Raw genomic sequence first — 15,407 nt, 5'->3', positions numbered from 1 at the left:
CACTCACAACTTTTCATAGAACGTATAATGAAAGGCATGAAAAATATAAAAACGTCATTAAATTTTCATTTGACGGGCAAAGAGGATTTGAAATTCCAGGCCTGCTCGGGGTTATATACGACAGGTGAACAGAGCACGTGGAGACCAGACTGGGTACATTATTGCGCAGGTGATAGCGCAGAAGTTTATATACGCACAGTAAAGTTGTCTTTGTGTACAAGCAGAATTCGGGCAGCAGCTGGATGTGTCGTTGCGCAGTTTTATAAGGGTGTGGTACGCTTGGACAAGCTGCGCAAAAAGGTTACATAGGCAGCGGGCTGTCGGGTTTGATATATCAGTCCAGTGATTGCCGCAGGACTGCCACGTGGACAGATCAAAGGGCTGATACGTGGGCAGTAGTATATACATAAATCTGCAGGTTTATATAAGTGCTGGCGCGCTTGGTTAACAGTGTAGAAGTTGTATGCACGGCAGACTGCCGGGAATTATCAAAAAGATTAATTGTGGCCGCGGACTTTGCCCGGCACACTTACATTGTAATTCTGGAATTTATTATAATATATTTTATGTGGGCAGACTCATTCGGGAGTTGCCCCTCCCATTCATGTGGATGTTGCAGTTTGTTATTTGATTTAAATTGTATACAAGATTGTCATGAATGGTTTAATGTTGAAGAGCAAAAGTTAGAACTTATATGTGGGTTATAAGTTAGTAATTAAAGGCTTTGTTGTAATGACTAAGGTCTCGGTTATATCAGATTAACGATGAGTTATAACGGTTGAGGCGTAGTCCACAACGTAAACTTGTTAAAAGTGAGCGTTGGTGGTGCCGCACCCCGCCCAATAAAAGAAAAAAAGATTGGGGGCGTGACAGTTTCCCTCCCATCCCTTCCATGGAAACCCTTCACTTCTGCAATTAATCTTTTTGCCGTGCGCCCTCCACTATGAAAACTCCAATTCATGCAATCGATTTCATCTAATCTTATCAACTGAAACATGTGGCCCCCACTGAAACTTTTGTATTCATAACATTCTCAACACGTATTGTGTTCTAATATAGACTAGTGGGTGCGACTTTTCCTTCATGCTATATCTAGCAAAGATGAGGAAGATGTTAGGGTTTCGAACACCGACGGGTAGGTTAAGCAGAAAGAAGATGATCTCTCTCTAGCAAGTCCTTTGACTCCCACAATCTCAGGGGTGGGTTAAGCAAAAAGAAGCTAATCTCTCACTAGCAAGTCCTTTGATTTCCACAGTTTTGGGGGTGGGTTAAGAAGAAAGAAGTTGATCTCTCTCCAGCAAGTCCTTTGACTCCCATAGTCGCGGATCCAACTGACTCGGCTAGGACCCTTAGGCTAGTCTAATTTGATGATAAGAGAATGTTTAGAATGGTCCCCAAGGCATTCGACACTTTGCAACTAGTGAAAGAGCCTCTTGGTGTTGTTTTCGTCTATGGCAGGGCACGTCAAGGGAAGGGCTTCATTTTAAGTCAAGTTGGATGTCAAAATAATTTGTGGAAAATATTTGTTTCTTTGATGGAAAATACATAGTAATATCTTTCAAAATACATAGTAATATCTTTCATTAAATTTGAAAAATAATAATATGTTTACTGTGGCATACTTTGTAGAGAAATAATAGGCTATGGTGTAGAAGCTAGGGCATTTGAGATCGTGTAGTTGATGCAAGCCAAAAACCAAAACCCCTTTCTGATTTAATGCCCAAATGCAGAGCCACCGTTGCTTTGAGCCTTGTCTTTTTAAAGGGGTGTGAAACCTCCGGGGCACTCCTTTATGTCTTGCTCCAACTTACTGCCAGGGGATTAACCCACTTCAACAACAAACCAGTAAACAAAATAAATGAAATCGTATGCCTATCCAACCACTGTGTATTGTTCCGAAAATATTCCGGGAATGTGTTCCTCTGTCGATCTTGTGTCGAAGTAATAAAAGAGAGGAAAGTCGAAGTAATAAAAGAAAGGAAATTTCGATCAAGTTCAGCCTATATTTTGCTCGAAATCATGCAAACAAACATTGAAGGAAATTTATCCTGCCCAACTGTAACTTGTGGGGTATAATTTAATTTAGAAAATAAAAGGACCTCCGTGCTACAAGGAAACGCATTCCAGCAACACAAATATGCACAAAAAAACTGAATTGAACCTTCAAGGGATGCACAGAATATACATAACACACAAATGAGACAAGCTTCTTCAACATTCCACACTGGACCTCTCGATGCTCCGAGTGAGCTACGGAGGTATTTTTATTACCATTTTCACAATAACAGGGAAATTGCAATTGTTTTTAGGTGCAGATCCTAAAAATATGGATCTGTTCATCAGCTTCACTAAAAAAAGCTAAATTAAGCCTTGTTCTGTTCATTACATTGACTAATAAGAAAAAGACTAGATGCATGAGTTGAAACAAGTTTCAGTCTACCAGATGGTAGAAATTGACAGCAAAACTGGACATACATAGTCTAAACACCTATTTTTTTTACTTTTCTACTGTTCACTTATTGTTCTCCTCATGATGCACATTCAAATATCAATTGGATAATTGGCCAACTAAATTGACTTCCTCATGGCCTCTGCTTCACTACCCCTCCATTCTTGGCCATGGCCATTAGGGCTTTGTGCCATGGATGGGAGCCCTCTCTACCAGCTGGACGGTCTCCATCTCCAAAATTAAAATAATAATAATAATGATAAAATCTCAACAATAACAATTCATCTCATGAAAAATCATCATTGTCCAATCCAGTGTGAACACTATAATGTTGCCAAATCATGAAATCTGTTGTCTGATGAGGTCAGAATCACCCTCAAAAATCTCAAAACAGTTTAACGTAGACTTCTGAATGGGATATAGATCCTACTCATAGCCCTCTGCTCATTGACAATTAACCTTATTTTCATTTATCATCTGGTTTGTTTTTACCAAAATTTAACTTCTTTCCTTGATTATGTCAAGAATGCCAGTGTCCTACATTATGAATAGTGATGGATTCATAATATTTACGTGAGTGAATAAAACTGCCTTTCAAACAGGCGTATCTTCAATGTTATGAATAGTGATGGATTCATAATATTTACACATGTGAAAAAAACTTCGTTTCAAATAGGCTTTGCTTCGGCTCTCGTTTCGGGTTTCGTTCTTGAACTCTCACTGAACAATGTGGAATAAGATCTACATGTATTTGTAATAGGTTTCAGGTTCGTTTTTCTTAAATATACAATTCTTAATAAAAAACTCAATGACTTTGATACTCTAATAGAGTTCTTAAAAAATTCCCTCACCACTTAGTTCAATTTTTCTTAGTTGACCTCTTTAAGATGAAAATTTTGTGAGTCTTTCTATTTGTTGAAATTATTTGATTTCTTTTAGTTTTTAGAATAAAATATTTTTTATTATTTTATTTTTTAATTACATAAGAAGTTATAAAAATGTATAAGTTTTGAAAGATAGAATATTATTGTTATTATTATATCAAGTATAGCTATTTAACAATCCCAATCATAAATAGTATTTTTGTAAAAATCAAGTGGAAAGAGTAAGTATGTAGGTTATCTTAAACCAAAATTCCAAACACAGCTAAAAACTAAAGCTCATAAAATAAGCCTGTTTTCCAGGTATTTTCCTTCCCTCCCTCCTTGGATGTGGAACTGGATTTTGCCAGCAAATGTTGTAACAATATTTTTGTCATCTGATTTGCATGTTTCAGAAGAGTACAATTTGCTTTGGCATCGCCAATCTTTCAATCTTGCTTACATCACTCTGGGTTACTTCTTTACTGAACAAAAGTTTTGTCTATATCGTTAGCATAGTCATTACCACTATTAGACTGGTGCTACCTTGCATTAGCACATAATTGATTCCCCTGAAGCCTTAAACTTGCTCATTGCTCCAGTATCTCCTCGTTGTCCTCGTTGCTAAACAACAACGAGGAGCAATGAGGAGATACTGGATATGAGCAGGTTTAGGGCTTCAAGGGATTAATTAGGTGCTAATTCAAGGTAAAACCAACCCAATAATGGTAATGACCATGGTGGAGATATAGACAAAACTTCTGTTCACTAACGAAATAACCCACAGTGATGTAAGCAAGATTGAAAGATTGACCATTCCAAAGAAAATTGAACTCTTAAATGTGCAAATCAGATGATAAAAGTATTGTTACAATATTTGCTGGCAAATCCATTTCCACATACAAGGAAGGAGGGAGAGAAAATACATGGAAAATGGGCTTATTTTATGAGCTTTGGGATTTACCTGTGTTTGGCATTTTGGTTTAAGATAGCCTATATTCTTACTCTTCCCACTTGATCTCTATGAAGATGTATTTATGATTGTGATTGTTAAATAGATATAATTGATATAATAATAATAATAATTTATTTTTCAAAAGTTATACATTTTATAATTTTTGTGTAATTAAAAAATAAAATAATAAAAAATATTTTATTTTAAAAACTAAAAGAAATTGAATAATTTCAACGAATAAAATGACTCACAAAATGTTCAGTTTAAAGAGGTCAAGTGAAAAAGAGGTCAAGTGAAAAAAAACTGAACTAAGTGCTGAGAGAATTTCCTAAGAACTCTGTTACAGTATCAAAGTCATTGAGATTTTTATTAAGAATTGTATATTTAAGAAAAGTGAACCTGAAACTTATTACAAATACCTGTAGATCTTATTCTAGATCGTTCAGTGAGAGCTCAAGAATGAAATCCGAAACAAGAGCCAGATCAAAGCCGGTTTGAAACGCAATTCTATTCACGCATGTAAATGCTATGAATCCATCACATAATATTTATATTGAACAATTTTTACATGATACTTCTGAATCCATCACATAATATATTTGAGTTGACGTTTTCTAGCCAGCAAGTGTGGCCCAAGTGTTCTGATAATGAGCTACAGTTGCTAGATCGAAACATAGACTCAAAAACATTATGTGATGAATTCAGAGTATAATTTGAAAAAAAAACTATCTAGGTAAATCCTGGTATAGTTTGAGTCTCACTTTTTGATAAGGTAAATCCTGGTATAGTTTGAGTCTCACTTTTTTCCTAATATTAAGTATCAGTTTATATTTGGAAACATAGACACGAAATTATGCGATCAATCCGGAGTATCATATTAAAAAAAACTATCTAGATGGTAACATAAATCCTGGTTGTAGTTTGAGTCCCAATTTTTTCTCAATATTAAGTGAAATTATGCAATTAGTCTCGAGTATCATATTAAAAAAAAACTATCTAGAGGGTAGCATAAATCCTGGTTGTAGTTTGAGTCCCAAATTTTTCTCAATATAAAGTTTCATGGAAACATTTTATGTATGCCTCTTTTCTTCATGGAAGCCATCCATCCTAGTTTAAGAGATCTGACTTTTTTTCTTTCACTGAGGCATTTTAGTATTGAAATCTTTGTACAGTCTCTTTTCTTTTTTTAAATTTTATTATGGTCGGACTTTGAATATTTTCATAATCATATGTAATTGCTTACATATGCTTCAAATTACATTTTCCAGGCACTAGATCTTACTCCGACAATTCCCTCTCTAGCCTCAATAAATAAAATATATTAAAATGGATTATATTCTTTCATATATTTTTAACTTCACTCATAACGCAAAATAATACCTCATTAAATATAAATAAATTTTTTAATTATTAAAATGACTCATCTTACTCTCTTCTCGTCTTAAAACATTAATACATTAATGAGCATTGTCGAAATGAGTTTGAACAAATTGAAACACATTTACATTCCATACAAATAGATATGAAGTTCCAAGCATGGAAGCTCAAAAAAACCCACCATGGACGTAAATATTTATCTTGCCCTTCTCATCCTAACATAACTTGTACAACTTTCGAAGGACGATATCCTACGCATAACAGAAAAAGTTATCAACACAAGGAAACCTTCGTTGAGGAATTTACTCGCATTAATCTACCCAAATTGCTGGTCTTTCTCTTGCATTTGGGGTGATTTATACGTCTTCCCGCTGCAAAACTTATTAGAGTTGCATTGTGTTTCAGACTTAACTTGAGGGTGATGGTCCTTGGGACATTGGTCATGCTTTGCTTTGGGTATGAAATTATTCTCATTTCTTCACATATCGACGTGAGGTAATGCTTCCTGAGGAAGATATTCATCTATCCAAATCTCACCCTTAAATGATTCGGATGCGCAAATACTTTGGAGTTCAACACCAGATTTCATATTTTACAAATTTTCTTCTTATTTGCCTTTGGATTACAGCAGTGTTAATTTACGGTTGAAATCTTATGTAAACAACAGTGTTAATTTACCGTTGTTCTCCTATGTAAATATTAATAATAATATGATCAACTATATGGTGCATCACAAATATTTAAAAATGACTACAAATTCCAAAAATATTTCAAAATGTAGCACAGATATGTAAATCTCAATTTAATGTACTAATGTGGCAGTGCCTGCCCTATTCCTGAACTCTATCCATATAATTCCTCAGTCGCCCTACATCTGAGACCTTCACAGGTTTCACTATAAAGTCTTTTGCGCCTTCGTCCAGACATCTCGTCAGTTTCCAGCCACCACTAATTATATAACCATGTAACAATAACTATAACATTCGAAAACAACAATATATAATGGTCTGAAATTGGCATTTTACCTGCTCAGAACCTATCCAACTTGGTCATAGCAGCTCTGTATGCAGAGCAATAAATAAGATGACTAAGAGTATGAATGTATGATGGAATTCTTAAGCTATGCAAAGTTGGTCCATTCAGAGATCAGTAGACTGTTCTTCCAACCTCGTCGTGAAATTCATTTCTGTGCAAATGCCCCACTTTCCCATAAACGATTGCAAAATGTCATACTGTGATACATATAATCAGTCATTTACAGTTTGGATCTCTCTCTCACTGGAGCTCAATGTATCATGTCTTCTTGCATGGTTGGCACCTTTACCTCTTATCTTGTCAAGGGCGAGGGCTTGGTTGTGGCAAGCAGTTTTTGTCAACTGCTAAACTGTCAAACTGGTTTACCAAATATTGTAAAATTTTCCACCTCTTTAGTCTTAACAAGGAAAAATACTAATTGTCAAGGAAAATTCATAGCAGAAGTGCTAGACCACAGGGCTGAGCATCTAGAAGCAGACTAACTCTCCCTTTCCTTTTTGTATGGCCTAATAAACCAAAGGTTTGGTTGTACGTTAAAAACAAAAGCAAACAAAGAAATTAATGCTTGAGTTACCCATCCACGATTTTTGTCTATCTTTAGCAATTTTTGATTGATGGATGTGGCCTATATTGTCTGCAAACATGATCCACACTTTCCACATCTCTATTTGGACATAAAAGGAAAAGACATCAAATTTTGAGTTTAGAACTCTTCTCTACTTGCTTCTTACTAGGCATATAGGGTTTAAGGGGTTTGGTTGCTACTTAAAATGGTTTAAGATACCTTTATTCTTTTTATCTAAGTAAATGCACTTTGTTTTTGTTTGTTTCGTTAGGTGCCTAGGTCAAAATGGAAAATATGTTGGGTTCATAGTCAGATTAGGAGTTGTACATCTTGATATGCACAAGAATTTCTTAGCACTTTCCCTTTTTAGTTTTTTTCCCATGCTAAAGCTAAAAGGAGTCTAAAAGCAGAAACCTGAACCCTTTTAAAGAGAGTCATTCTTGAAGTGAAAAGATATTGTCAAGTTCCTAACTGATTTCTTTATGTTGTAATACTGATACCTAAGGAAAAAAGAACTAATTCTAGCTTAGAAGATGCTTCCAGTAATACATATTGAGTATGATTTTCCATGGCTTTGATAAGCTTTAGCAGCTCTTACTAGTGACTACTGAAATACCCTTTCTCATCTTCTCTTAACATAGTATTAATTTGTCTTCTCTAAATTTGCATTCTTATCATTCTTATCTTCCCCAAAACAGTATCTCACCTTATGTTATCTGAATTAGGATTCTTATCTTTTATAAATTAACATTCTTATCTTTTTCCTTTCTTAGACTTCTGCTACACCCCCTCCCCTGAGTTGCATCCTTATCTTCCCCAAAATAGTATCTCACCTTATGTTACCTGAATTAGGATTCTTATATTTTCTAAATTAACGTTCTTAGCTCTTGCCTTGTTATATGTTATCTGAATTCGGATTCTTAAATTTGCTAAATTAATGTTCTTATCTCTTTCCTTTGTTATACTTCTCCCACACCCCCTCCCCCTCACCCTAGGTTCCTTTGACCTTGGATGGTAAGAGAGTGGGGTTTCCTATCTCTTACATGGCCCCCTCCCTCCAGGGTCATACAACCAGATCCCCTCATGGTGCCTGATGACTCCAACAGTGATTCGGTTCCTTGATGCCCCAACTATCAGTCATGAGGATTGAGAGAACTAAACATTATCTCTACCTCCAACTCTCTCACAGTCTCACCACCAAGATTTCCGGATTTCAAGTCTTGGACTCTACCATGGTATAACTGCATCTATAGTATATACCACTGCTATATGTATATATCTTTTGGTTATAGTTAGACCTAGTAGTCTGCTTGGTTGGAAACTTATCATGCTACAATATTTTTTCTTTCTTTCTCTTGCTTTTAAGCATTATGGAGGAGTTTCTATGGCACTCCCAGGTTATAATTCACATTGGACGTATCTTCTTTAGTCCTAGTGGCCTACCTTTTTGGTCATTTATTGGACATTAATAAAAATATCTTATCTTATCCAGGACCATCTTATCTTATATGTTACTTAAAAGGTTTCAAGTTTGAGAAACTCTAAAAAATATTGAACTCTTGACTAGACAGAGTGGTCTCGCACAGGTTGCAATGTTTGATCGAGAGCTATGGCTTCAAATGTATCAGATTTTCAAATCTTTGAAAAATATGGAGCACTTGACTGGACCGATTAGGTTATGCTAGAAAATAAGTTTGATGGAGTGTTGAATGATTGTAAAGAACATTTGCTTTATTTCTTCTTCCCTCTAAAACACAGAACTAAAAACATCAAAGAATTTATTAGTTTGTGGGAAGATGCAGTAGCTATTTTGATTCTTCAAGACATCTCAAATGATATTGTATCCAAGATGCAAAGACCTCTAACTCTTGGCCAGATTTAAATATTGCAAGTAGTACTTCCCTTTATGTTGAAGGATCCGGTTTCAAAGTATTTAAAGAAAATTAGTACATGCCTCAATGACACACACTATTGGAATGATCAAATGCTCTGGTTGCACATAAATACATTTCCAAAAATCAGTCTGCATGATAAAATTGTGTGTGGTCAAAGGCTTTGAAAAATCCCTATGTTCTACATTTAACAGCTAGGACAATTTTGTTTATATTTCCCCTCATATTTTCCTCATTCTTCTTGAGAAGTTGTTCTTTCTCGCATCTTCATGTAGACATTTATCGACAAGCCTGTGTTTGCCATGGTCTTTTTTCGTCGAATTCATGATAGGGAAACAAGGGAATTTTTCCATTCCTGGTTGTTTGAATCAGAGAGTCAACCAAGATGTGAAGGAAGCTCTGAAAAATTTTATGGTCCATTGAGAGATATAATTAGTAAATTGTTGCTTGATAAACATAGAACAATAAAAATATGGATTGAAACTTCGAATATTAACTACAGAAAATAACTTCCGGAGTTGATATTGCATTTGATCAGTATGCTTTTCTTGACATCAATCAACTTCACGGGAAAACTAACAGATAATGCACAATTATTGCTTCAAATCTTTGCAGATAGTCAGAGTACAAATAATTTGGCTTTTAAATTTAGAGAAAGTTAGCTGCAACTATTGGAGAAGTTCTCTTCCAATCAAAAAGCATAATTAAGCAGAGAAGATTTTTCATACGAACGAGTGATACATGATAAGATTATACAGAGCTTCAATTAAGGGAAAGTTTTAATGATATAGACAAATGAAGCCCAGCAAGAAGCAAAGTCACTTCAAGAATGAGAAGAAATTCCTCTTGAGCATATGAATCAAATTGTTTCTCTTTGACATCGGCTACAATTACTTTGGTAAGCTTCCAACAACTTAGATTTCATATCAGTGTGAGATTCAACAACTTAGTCCATGATCAATGTGAGAAAGGCATCGATGCTTTTAGTATACTGATCTTCCATAATAATTAGTCCGCCGATGGTTCATGTAATAATAGCCCTATCTGAGATGAAAATAATGGACTATGTTTATCAGGATTTGGTTCAATTCAGATAAGAGAAAGATAGATTTATGTCCCTCTGTTCTATTCAGCCTGCAAGGGTAACCTGCTATCACATCTTCATCTGGGTGTTTCTTCAATCTAGTTGGGCCAAAGCTATGACAATCAAATCTGATTTCTCCTATTTTGAATAAGCCTGGATATGTAGATGTTGCATTATTGATTAGCCTTTCCATGACTGTAAGGGCTGATTTGAGTAGAATCTGTTGGCATAGTATCATTTTGAATATATTCTATATGATTCAGAAATTCATCTATGTCCATGAAAGACACTCATTGACATTCTTGGCAAACTTGCAATGCACAATGGGAGAATCCAACCTCTTGGGTTTTAATCCATGGCCACATATGTCTACTTACATTGAAAGAACCCAACGATTTTCTCACTTCTCTGTTGTCATCATTGTTTTTATCATAAAGAAATGATCATTGGACACCAAGATAGCCATTATACATGATCTATTCTCTGAGAAATGGAGCTCGGTTCCAAAGAATTGTGTAAGCATAGAGATGGAAATGCCTAAGAATTTGCACAGGTTTGGAGCTCATCATGGATTTAACTTCAATCCTAGCTACAAATGAAAGTAAACCACTCCTGGATCTCCATACAAAAGCCTCCAACCCTTGACTTTCTTATATTTCTAAGCCATTAGGCTTCTCACATTTGATCACATCTTGAGCTGACATCGAAACCTTGGTCTTAAAAGCCTTGCTACCCAAATTCATGGTGTCCCATTTCCTGAAATCCCTGACATTAAACCGACCGGTGCCTAAATTGGAACCAAAAACACAGAAAAGATTATTAGTATCAGAAATCCTACCTCTTCTCAAGTTCAATCCTTTAACTAACATAATCACATTGTCTGGTTCTACTACTGCCTCATAAAAAAGCATCCTCTATGAAAAATTGTTTGGATACCTAGCTTGCAAAGGGACCAAAATTTCATTTTCCTTGAGTTTTATAGTTAAGGTCAATCCCTTTGTAGACTTTTGTTGTGGAGGATGTGGGCACCTAACAATTTGCAAGTCTTGTTGTTTCATATCCACAGAGATGGCAAAGTGACAAGATCCTCAACCAGAAGAGAGTTATCCTTGTCCACTACTCATTCTTCAATTGCATTATTTCAAGCAGGAGTTGAGGATGATGTTCTTAGATAACAATCCTTCCTCGAGGTGGAGGGTAAAAATCTACCACACAATGAAACCCAAACATCAGAAACCTAAAACACTGCATCTATCACCTGCATACACAATGTCATCAAGCTTAGCCAACTAAGCTGAACATATGCTTTCCTTATATGTTTTGCACTCAAGGCAAGGACTTGTTGCCCAACAACCCTCCTTGTTCTGATTGAAATTCTCCAGCATTTATAGTGGTAAAGAAATTGTTAGAAGGATGGACCAGTAGTTAGATGGTTTCCATATGTCTTTGAAGGACTAATTTTCAGATCTAGTTGTTTGCATATTGGATCTTAAAGATGGTTTTAGCTAGCTTCAGATTCGAGGATAGACTTTATGGTGCCTCATTTCTTTTGCTATAGAAACTAAGGGTTTTGCTCTTATTAAAAGATTGATATCTAGGATATCATGCCTTCACCAATAGATCTACAATGGTTGGCAGTGTAAACGAGGACGAAAGTCAAGTCTAAGTGCATGATCATGGACGCCGTAAAGGATCATTTGATCCCTCTATATACGAGAAGAAAACAATAAAGGATATTTTTTATGCCCTAGTGGGCCTCTAGCAGAGTGAGAACATAAATAGGAAGGTGGTATTTTGAAACAATCTTAGATCCATAGAGATGACCTAATTAGACTTAGTCAATAGTTACCTTATGGAGGGTGTAAAAGTTCATTGTCAACTTTTAATAGTTGTGGAGAAGGTTGTAGATTTAAAGCAAGTGAACATGGCACTAAATGGATTCCTAGCTTCATGGGAACCATTTGCCAAAGGTGTTTGTCATCATGAGAACCTTCCTCACATTGAATAAGGGCATTGATGAGAACCTTGTTCCATTTGGTTAGATAAATAATGGCAAAGGTAAAGGACCTAGCAATGGTAAGGGAAAAAGTGAGGAGTCAACCTCATAGTTAGGAAATGACTTGAGTAAAAATAAGTGCTTAATTCCTCATAACCATGGTCATTATTCATCACAATGTCTAGAATCTAGATTAGAAGAAGGGTAAGTGGAAACAACAACAAAAGTAGGTAGTAGCATATATAAAAACTTAGTTGGATAAGTTTGTTGCCAAGTTTGAGAATGTTTTCTTGATGGTATCTTTCCTTTCTATCAACACAATTATTAGGAATGTGTGGTATGTGAATTTGGGGCTTCTCATCATATGGCACCAACCTGACAATTATTTTGTAGTTTAACAAAGAAAGACAAAGTAGTATAACATGAGCTTGGTGATGCCAAATACCTAGTAGCAAGAGTAGGTATTATTCTCTTCCACCTTGAGTTAGGTTTTAGATGTTGATGATGTTTTGCTTCACCATTAGTGCAAAAGGAACCACCAAAAATAAAGGATCATCATGCTTATATTAGGGATTTTTTCTTTGCTGACTTAAACCTTTCTGTTGATGGTAGGAAAGTATTGTATACAAGGTGTCCTCTATGAAATTTAGCCAATGCTTCAATTTATACTATGTTTCTAAGTCAAATGATCAATGAAACATTTTGATTTTTATATGTTTATGATATGTATGGATTGTAAAATGAATGAGTGGACATGTCTCTGTACAATGCTTTAGCATGAAGTACTACATAGCAACATTCTTGCCAGTTTCATCTTAAACTTGCCCCATTTACCTCAATAAACATTACCCTGGATGCATGCTCAAGAGTTCATAGTTAAGATTATGTTGCCACTGTCTGAGACCTTTTTCATACTTCTTGACATGAGATCAAATAATTTTATCCAAAAGTACTAATATAAAACTAGCCTTTTTTGTACCAGTGATTTCACCTTACTATATAAGTTAGAGAGTATGGGTCTGATCTATGTGAGGCCTACATTTAGCCTTTGATCCTAAAACTAATCTAGCTTGGCCCAAATTGTTGGCTCTGGTACCATAACCTACCCTTCAAACTCACTCTTGGATTTTGTCGGTGCATTAGATTACAAACCTAACTCAAACTCAATTACAAACCTTATTATTTCCTAAAAGATAAGTTAAGAATTATATTTATTATCTTATTTTCTATTATTTGTTATGTGCGAGGAGTTTCTAGAATCCCAATACTGAAATTTTTTGGTTCATGAAAAACCTATCCTGCTCTTGTTCTAGGTGATTGTTTATACTTTTTGAAATTGTGTCCATGTGCAAGCTCTCGTGTGATGTATTTTACAATTTTTCTTGTGAGACAGGTACTGAAGAGTTGTGTGTACACTATAGGTTATGCTTTGATTCGTTGCAATTGAGTATCTATTTTGGTAAAAAATGAGAATCATAGTTTTCATCTATCAAATTTTGAATTTGAGATGCTGAATCTTCTATAGAAATATGAATTGTGTCTTTCTTCATAGAATTTTTTAATTTTCTGCTAAAAAATGCTATTTTGTTCTTTACCTAAATTAGGGGTAAAAATTGTGTTTGTGTCATTTGCTTTAATATTAGGTTCATGAAAGAGTAAGTATCATTTTTTTAATCTTAGGATCATGAAAGAGTAATTATGTCCTTAACAATTTACCTTTTTATTTGCTGGATCGATCAAAACCCTCCAACATTACAGTTATACAATGTACATTTAACTACATATAAGTCAATGTTAAGATCCATTCTATGGCTTAAGGTACCTACCTACATAGTAAGGAAGATATTAGGATTGAAGAGTAAAGTATAGGCCATTTCTAATGGACTACATGCACAAGTGACTTTCCTATTTTTGGCTGGATTTTGAGAACGTGAAACTAATGGTTCACTCTATGCTTGTTAGGTCCTCATCTTTTTACTATGGATTGGGAGGTCATTGCTTGTGGCTTACAAATCTTTGATATCATGGTCTATATTCCTTTGATTTTTCTCATAATTGTCCTAGTGACCTTGGGTGCTACGAAAAGGATGCAACATAGATGTAGGAGAGAGGGGTCTTCATGCGCATTCATCTATGTCTTACCTGAGGTAGAAGGTGAGATTAGCCCAACCCTCCAAATGGTATTCTTCGTCACCCAGACACTCCAGAAGGAAGAAACAAAGCTGAAGGAAAGAGGGTTCTGGCTATGTGCTTTTCTGAAAGGTATTGACTGAGATAGTGGGTAACATTGTGCTAAACCTTGTAATGAAGATAAGCTACCTCACGTGCTTGGTTTTGAATAATTTCTGTCAGCTTGTCCTCAAAGGTCAACCCTTCTAAACTTAAGATAAGTAATCTGTCCTTGATCTCTTAACTGAGCATAGGAATCTATTTGTCTTATTTTGTAAAAATGTCAGTTCTGATCGATAAACTATTGTTGGAGAAAAATTATGAAAGGATTTTTCTATAACTATTGTGTTTTGCTAATTGATATCAACTTTGTGATGGTTGTCTCTATTTTAATGACCCAACTATTTTTGGAAAAACATTCTAACAGAACACTTAATTTCACAAACTTGGTATTCGCTGCTAGATTTTTATCTAGGAATATTAATCTTTTAAAACTTTTCCTTGTTTGCAGGCATATACTGTTGAGTTGGAAGCTGAAGTAACAAAACTCAAAGAAGAGAACAAGGAATTGTGAAAAAAACAGGTATTGTGGACAAACCTATAATTGATATAAAGATCCACATAATGTACTTATTTTTTCAGAAAACTGGTTGTTTTATTATCATAAAATCTATGTTCTAATTACTAATGGACCTTTTTGTCTGAAAAGGCAAGTAGAAATGGTTGAACTGCTAAAAAAAATAGGCATACAAACCTAGAAATATGGGTTTGCCATCTACTTGGATGAATATCTATCTATGCACACCATTTGAATGTGGGTATTAATATTATTGTCATATCATTTTACAATAATCTAGATAGCAGTTTTGAGAGGGGTGTAACATGGCCTTGAACTTTTGTTGTTTACCCACAAACCCATTCATCACCTTTTTTCCTTAATTTCAATTAGTTTTTATATATTCCACTAGGATGTTTGGAGAGGAAAGAAGCTTTAGCACTGTGTTTCTTAAATGTGATTCGTATCT

At 35.1% G+C, this 15,407-nt stretch overlaps 1 pseudogene; it reads right to left on the bottom strand.

The window, feature by feature from the left end:
* Window positions 1-10,116: 10,116 nt before the first annotated feature.
* Window positions 10,117-15,407, bottom strand: part of LOC149169936 (glycosyltransferase family 92 protein At1g27200-like) — a 37,957-nt pseudogene continuing 32,666 nt past the window's right edge.

This window comes from Pinus tabuliformis, chromosome 4_2 (assembly GCF_031772625.1).
Source record: "Pinus tabuliformis cultivar Carrire ecotype Pingquan chromosome 4_2, CPIR1, whole genome shotgun sequence".
Classification (NCBI taxonomy): domain Eukaryota; kingdom Viridiplantae; phylum Streptophyta; class Pinopsida; order Pinales; family Pinaceae; genus Pinus; species Pinus tabuliformis.
This window is presented reverse-complemented; position numbering and strand designations above follow the sequence as displayed.